Raw genomic sequence first — 9,037 nt, 5'->3', positions numbered from 1 at the left:
GATCCCTTAAATATAAATGGTGTTAAGATATCTGGTCTACCGTGACACCTATACACCCTAACATCCCACTGCTAATACCTCTCCCTATACACCCTAACATCCCGCTGCTAATACCTCTCCCTATACACCCTAACACCCTGCTGCTAATACCCCTCCCTATACACCCTAACATCCTGCTGCTAATCCCTCTCCCTATACACCCTAACACCCCGCTGCTAATATCTCTCCCTATACACCCTAACATCCCGCTGCTAATACCTCTCCCTATACACCCTAACACCCCGCTGCTAATCCCTCTCCCTATACACCCTAACACCCCGCTGCTAATACCTCTCCCTATACACCCTAACATCCCGCTGCTAATACCTCTCCCTATACACCCTAACATCCTGCTGCTAATACCTCTCCCTATACACCCTAACATCCTGCTGCTAATACCTCTCCCTATACACCCTAACACCCTGCTGCTAATACCTCTCCCTATACACCCTAACATCCCGCTGCTAATACCTCTCCCTATACACCCTAACATCCCACTGCTAATACCTCTCCCTATACACCCTAACATCCTGCTGTTAATACCTCTCCCTATACACCCTAACACCCCGCTGCTAATACCTCTCCCTATACACCCTAACACCCTGCTGCTAATACCTCTCCCTATACACCCTAACATCCCGCTGCTAATACCTCTCCCTATACACCCTAACATCCTGCTGCTAATACCTCTCCCTATACACCCTAACATCCTGCTGTTAATACCTCTCCCTATACACCCTAACACCCCGCTGCTAATACCTCTCCCTATACACCCTAACACCCTGCTGCTAATACCTCTCCCTATACACCCTAACATCCCGCTGCTAATACCTCTCCCTATACACCCTAACATCCTGCTGCTAATACCTCTCCCTATACACCCTAACATCCTGCTGTTAATACCTCTCCCTATACACCCTAACACCCCGCTGCTAATACCTCTCCCTATACACCCTAACACCCTGCTGCTAATACCTCTCCCTATACACCCTAACATCCCGCTGCTAATACCTCTCCCTATACACCCTAACATCCTGCTGCTAATACCTCTCCCTATACACCCTAACACCCCGCTGCTAATACCTCTCCCTATACACCCTAACATCCCGCTGCTAATACCTCTCCCTATACACCCTAACATCCCGCTGCTAATACCTCTCCCTATACACCCTAACATCCCGCTGCTAATACCTCTCCCTATACACCCTAACATCCCGCTGCTAATACCTCTCCCTATACACCCTAACACCCTGCTGCTAATACCTCTCCCTATACACCCTAACATCCCGCTGCTAATACCTCTCCCTATACACCCTAACATCCCGCTGCTAATACCTCTCCCTATACACCCTAACATCCCGCTGCTAATACCTCTCCCTATACACCCTAACACCCCGCTGCTAATACCTCCCCCTATACACCCTAACATTCCGCTGCTAATATCTCTTCCTATACACCCTAACATCCCAATGCTAATACCTCTCCCTATACACCCCAACATCCTGCTGTTAATTTCTCTCCCTATACACCCTAACATCCTGCTGCTAATACCTCTCCCAATACACCCCAACATCCTGCTGCTAATACCTCTCCCTATACACCCTAACATCCCGCTGCTAATACCTCTCCCTATACACCCTAACATCCTGCTGCTAATACATCTCCCTATACACCCTAACATCCTGCTGCTAATACCTCTCCCTATACACCCTAACACCCTGCTGCTAATACCTCTCCCTATACACCCTAACATCCTGCTGCTAATACCTCTCCCTATACACCCTAACATCCTGCTGCTAATACCTCTCCCTATACACCCTAACATCCCGCTGCTAATACCTCTCCCTATACACCCTAACATCCCGCTGCTAATACCTCTCCCTATACACCCTAACATCCCGCTGCTAATACCTCTCCCTATACACCCTAACATCCTGCTGCTAATACCTCTCCCTATACACCCTAACACCCTGCTGCTAATACCTCTCCCTATACACCCTAACATCCTGCTGCTAATACCTCTCCCTATACACCCTAACATCCTGCTGCTAATACCTCTCCCTATACACCCTAACATCCCGCTGCTAATACCTCTCCCTATACACCCTAACATCCCGCTGCTAATACCTCTCCCTATACACCCTAACATCCCGCTGCTAATACCTCTCCCTATACACCCTAACATCCTGCTGCTAATACCTCTCCCTATACACCCTAACACCCTGCTGCTAATACCTCTCCCTATACACCCTAACACCCTGCTGCTAATACCTCTCCCTATACACCCTAACATCCCGCTGCTAATACCTCTCCCTATACACCCTAACACCCTGCTGCTAATACCTCTCCCTATACACCCTAACACCCTGCTGCTAATACCTCTCCCTATACACCCTAACATCCCGCTGCTAATACCTCTCCCTATACACCCTAACACCCTGCTGCTAATACCTCTCCCTATACACCCTAACACCCTGCTGCTAATACCTCTCCCTATACACCCTAACATCCCGCTGCTAATACCTCTCCCTATACACCCTAACATCCCGCTGCTAATACCTCTCCCTATACACCCCAACATCCCGCTGCTAATACCTCTCCCTATACACCCTAACATCCCGCTGCTAATACCTCTCCCTATACACCCTAACATCCCGCTGCTAATACCTCTCCCTATACACCCTAACATCCTGCTGCTAATACCTCGCCCTATACACCCTAACATCCCGCTGCTAATACCTCTCCCTATACACCCTAACATCCCGCTGCTAATACCTCTCCCTATACACCCTAACATCCTGCTGCTAATACCTCTCCCTATACACCCTAACATCCCGCTGCTAATACCTCTCCCTATACACCCTAACACCCTGCTGCTAATACCTCTCCTTATACATCCTAACATCCCAATGCTAATACCTCTCCCTATTCACCCTAACACCCCGCTGCTAATACCTCTCCCTATACACCCTAACACCCTGCTGCTAATACCTCTCCCTATACACCCTAACACCCCACTGCTAATACCTTTCCCTATACACCCTAACATCCTGCTGCTAATACCTCTCCCTATACACCCTAACACCCTGCTGCTAATACCTCTCTTTATACACCCTAACATCCCGCTGCTAATACCTCTTCCTATACACCCCAACATCCCGCTGCTAATACCTCTCCCTATACACCCTAACATCCAACTGCTAATACCTCTCCCTATACACCCTAACACCCCACTGCTAATACCTCTCCCTATACACCCTAACATCCAACTGCTAATACCTCTCCCTATACACCCTAACACCCCACTGCTAATACCTCTCCCTATACACCCTAACATCCAACTGCTAATACCTCTCCCTATACACCCTAACACCCCGCTGCTAATACCTCTCCCTATACACCCTAACACCCCGCTGCTAATACCTCTCCCTATACACCCTAACACCCTGCTGCTAATACCTCTCCCTATACACCCTAACATCCCGCTGCTAATACCTCTTCCTATACACCCCAACATCCCGCTGCTAATACCTCTCCCTATACACCCTAACATCCAACTGCTAATACCTCTCCCTATACACCCTAACACCCCACTGCTAATACCTCTCCCTATACACCCTAACATCCAACTGCTAATACCTCTCCCTATACACCCTAACACCCCACTGCTAATACCTCTCCCTATACACCCTAACATCCAACTGCTAATACCTCTCCCTATACACCCTAACACCCCGCTGCTAATACCTCTCCCTATACACCCTAACACCCCGCTGGTAATACCTCTCCCTATACACCCTAACATCCAACTGCTAATACCTCTCCCTATACACCCTAACACCCCGCTGCTAATACCTCTCCCTATACACCCTAACACCCCGCTGCTAATACCTCTCCCTATACACCCTAACATCCCGCTGCTAATACCTCTCCCAATACACCCTAACATCCCGCTGCTAATACCTCTCCCTATACACCCTAACATCCCGCTGCTAATACCTCTCCCTAACACCCCGCTGCTAATACCTCTCCCTATACACCCTAACATCCTGCTGCTAATACCTCTCCCTATACACCCTAACATCCTGCTGCTAATACCTCTCCCTATACACCCTAACACCCTGCTGCTAATACCTCTCCCTATACACCCTACCAAACTACTGCTAATACCTCTCCCTATACACCCTAACACCCTGCTGCTAATATCTCTTCCTATACACCCTAGCATCCCAATGCTAATACCTCTCCCTATACACCCTAACATCCCGCTGCTAATACCTCTCCCTATACACCCTAACATCCTGCTGCTAATACCTCTCCCTATACACCCTAACATCCCACTGTTAATACCTCTCCCTATACACCCTAACATCCCGCTGCTAATACCTCTCCCTATACACCCTAACATCCTGCTGTTAATACCTCTCCCTATACACCCTAACATCCTGCTGCTAATAACTCTCCCTATACACCCCAACATCCTGCTGCTAATACCTCTCCCTATACACCCTAACATCCCGCTGCTAATACCTCTTCCTATACACCCTAACATCCCGCTGCTAATACATCTCCCTATACACCCTAACATCCCGCTGCTAATACCTCTCCCTATACACCCTAACATCCCGCTGCTAATACCTCTCCCTATACACCCTAACACCCCGCTGCTAATCCCTCTCCCTATACACCCTAACACCCCGCTGCTAATACCTCTCCCTATACACCCTAACATCCCGCTGCTAATACCTCTCCCTATACACCCTAACATCCTGCTGCTAATACCTCTCCCTATACACCCTAACATCCTGCTGCTAATACCTCTCCCTATACACCCTAACACCCTGCTGCTAATACCTCTCCCTATACACCCTAACATCCCGCTGCTAATACCTCTCCCTATACACCCTAACATCCCACTGCTAATACCTCTCCCTATACACCCTAACATCCTGCTGTTAATACCTCTCCCTATACACCCTAACACCCCGCTGCTAATACCTCTCCCTATACACCCTAACACCCTGCTGCTAATACCTCTCCCTATACACCCTAACATCCCGCTGCTAATACCTCTCCCTATACACCCTAACATCCCGCTGCTAATACCTCTCCCTATACACCCTAACATCCTGCTGCTAATACCTCTCCCTATACACCCTAACACCCTGCTGCTAATACCTCTCCCTATACACCCTAACACCCTGCTGCTAATACCTCTCCCTATACACCCTAACATCCCGCTGCTAATACCTCTCCCTATACACCCTAACATCCTGCTGCTAATACCTCTCCCTATACACCCTAACATCCTGCTGTTAATACCTCTCCCTATACACCCTAACACCCCGCTGCTAATACCTCTCCCTATACACCCTAACACCCTGCTGCTAATACCTCTCCCTATACACCCTAACATCCCGCTGCTAATACCTCTCCCTATACACCCTAACATCCTGCTGCTAATACCTCTCCCTATACACCCTAACACCCCGCTGCTAATACCTCTCCCTATACACCCTAACATCCCGCTGCTAATACCTCTCCCTATACACCCTAACATCCCGCTGCTAATACCTCTCCCTATACACCCTAACATCCCGCTGCTAATACCTCTCCCTATACACCCTAACATCCCGCTGCTAATACCTCTCCCTATACACCCTAACACCCTGCTGCTAATACCTCTCCCTATACACCCTAACATCCCGCTGCTAATACCTCTCCCTATACACCCTAACATCCCGCTGCTAATACCTCTCCCTATACACCCTAACATCCCGCTGCTAATACCTCTCCCTATACACCCTAACACCCCGCTGCTAATACCTCCCCCTATACACCCTAACATTCCGCTGCTAATATCTCTTCCTATACACCCTAACATCCCAATGCTAATACCTCTCCCTATACACCCCAACATCCTGCTGTTAATTTCTCTCCCTATACACCCTAACATCCTGCTGCTAATACCTCTCCCAATACACCCCAACATCCTGCTGCTAATACCTCTCCCTATACACCCTAACATCCCGCTGCTAATACCTCTCCCTATACACCCTAACATCCTGCTGCTAATACATCTCCCTATACACCCTAACATCCTGCTGCTAATACCTCTCCCTATACACCCTAACACCCTGCTGCTAATACCTCTCCCTATACACCCTAACATCCTGCTGCTAATACCTCTCCCTATACACCCTAACATCCTGCTGCTAATACCTCTCCCTATACACCCTAACATCCCGCTGCTAATACCTCTCCCTATACACCCTAACATCCCGCTGCTAATACCTCTCCCTATACACCCTAACATCCCGCTGCTAATACCTCTCCCTATACACCCTAACATCCTGCTGCTAATACCTCTCCCTATACACCCTAACACCCTGCTGCTAATACCTCTCCCTATACACCCTAACATCCTGCTGCTAATACCTCTCCCTATACACCCTAACATCCTGCTGCTAATACCTCTCCCTATACACCCTAACATCCCGCTGCTAATACCTCTCCCTATACACCCTAACATCCCGCTGCTAATACCTCTCCCTATACACCCTAACATCCCGCTGCTAATACCTCTCCCTATACACCCTAACATCCTGCTGCTAATACCTCTCCCTATACACCCTAACACCCTGCTGCTAATACCTCTCCCTATACACCCTAACACCCTGCTGCTAATACCTCTCCCTATACACCCTAACATCCCGCTGCTAATACCTCTCCCTATACACCCTAACACCCTGCTGCTAATACCTCTCCCTATACACCCTAACACCCTGCTGCTAATACCTCTCCCTATACACCCTAACATCCCGCTGCTAATACCTCTCCCTATACACCCTAACACCCTGCTGCTAATACCTCTCCCTATACACCCTAACACCCTGCTGCTAATACCTCTCCCTATACACCCTAACATCCCGCTGCTAATACCTCTCCCTATACACCCTAACATCCCGCTGCTAATACCTCTCCCTATACACCCCAACATCCCGCTGCTAATACCTCTCCCTATACACCCTAACATCCCGCTGCTAATACCTCTCCCTATACACCCTAACATCCCGCTGCTAATACCTCTCCCTATACACCCTAACATCCTGCTGCTAATACCTCGCCCTATACACCCTAACATCCCGCTGCTAATACCTCTCCCTATACACCCTAACATCCCGCTGCTAATACCTCTCCCTATACACCCTAACATCCTGCTGCTAATACCTCTCCCTATACACCCTAACATCCCGCTGCTAATACCTCTCCCTATACACCCTAACACCCTGCTGCTAATACCTCTCCTTATACATCCTAACATCCCAATGCTAATACCTCTCCCTATTCACCCTAACACCCCGCTGCTAATACCTCTCCCTATACACCCTAACACCCTGCTGCTAATACCTCTCCCTATACACCCTAACACCCCACTGCTAATACCTTTCCCTATACACCCTAACATCCTGCTGCTAATACCTCTCCCTATACACCCTAACACCCTGCTGCTAATACCTCTCTTTATACACCCTAACATCCCGCTGCTAATACCTCTTCCTATACACCCCAACATCCCGCTGCTAATACCTCTCCCTATACACCCTAACATCCAACTGCTAATACCTCTCCCTATACACCCTAACACCCCACTGCTAATACCTCTCCCTATACACCCTAACATCCAACTGCTAATACCTCTCCCTATACACCCTAACACCCCACTGCTAATACCTCTCCCTATACACCCTAACATCCAACTGCTAATACCTCTCCCTATACACCCTAACACCCCGCTGCTAATACCTCTCCCTATACACCCTAACACCCCGCTGCTAATACCTCTCCCTATACACCCTAACACCCTGCTGCTAATACCTCTCCCTATACACCCTAACATCCCGCTGCTAATACCTCTTCCTATACACCCCAACATCCCGCTGCTAATACCTCTCCCTATACACCCTAACATCCAACTGCTAATACCTCTCCCTATACACCCTAACACCCCACTGCTAATACCTCTCCCTATACACCCTAACATCCAACTGCTAATACCTCTCCCTATACACCCTAACACCCCACTGCTAATACCTCTCCCTATACACCCTAACATCCAACTGCTAATACCTCTCCCTATACACCCTAACACCCCGCTGCTAATACCTCTCCCTATACACCCTAACACCCCGCTGGTAATACCTCTCCCTATACACCCTAACATCCAACTGCTAATACCTCTCCCTATACACCCTAACACCCCGCTGCTAATACCTCTCCCTATACACCCTAACACCCCGCTGCTAATACCTCTCCCTATACACCCTAACATCCCGCTGCTAATACCTCTCCCAATACACCCTAACATCCCGCTGCTAATACCTCTCCCTATACACCCTAACATCCCGCTGCTAATACCTCTCCCTAACACCCCGCTGCTAATACCTCTCCCTATACACCCTAACATCCTGCTGCTAATACCTCTCCCTATACACCCTAACATCCTGCTGCTAATACCTCTCCCTATACACCCTAACACCCTGCTGCTAATACCTCTCCCTATACACCCTACCAAACTACTGCTAATACCTCTCCCTATACACCCTAACACCCTGCTGCTAATATCTCTTCCTATACACCCTAGCATCCCAATGCTAATACCTCTCCCTATACACCCTAACATCCCGCTGCTAATACCTCTCCCTATACACCCTAACATCCTGCTGCTAATACCTCTCCCTATACACCCTAACATCCCACTGTTAATACCTCTCCCTATACACCCTAACATCCCGCTGCTAATACCTCTCCCTATACACCCTAACATCCTGCTGTTAATACCTCTCCCTATACACCCTAACATCCTGCTGCTAATAACTCTCCCTATACACCCCAACATCCTGCTGCTAATACCTCTCCCTATACACCCTAACATCCCGCTGCTAATACCTCTTCCTATACACCCTAACATCCCGCTGCTAATACATCTCCCTATACA

The sequence above is a fragment of the Ascaphus truei genome, chromosome 10, assembly GCF_040206685.1.
Source record: "Ascaphus truei isolate aAscTru1 chromosome 10, aAscTru1.hap1, whole genome shotgun sequence".
In the NCBI taxonomy this organism is placed as follows: domain Eukaryota; kingdom Metazoa; phylum Chordata; class Amphibia; order Anura; family Ascaphidae; genus Ascaphus; species Ascaphus truei.
This window is presented reverse-complemented; position numbering follows the sequence as displayed.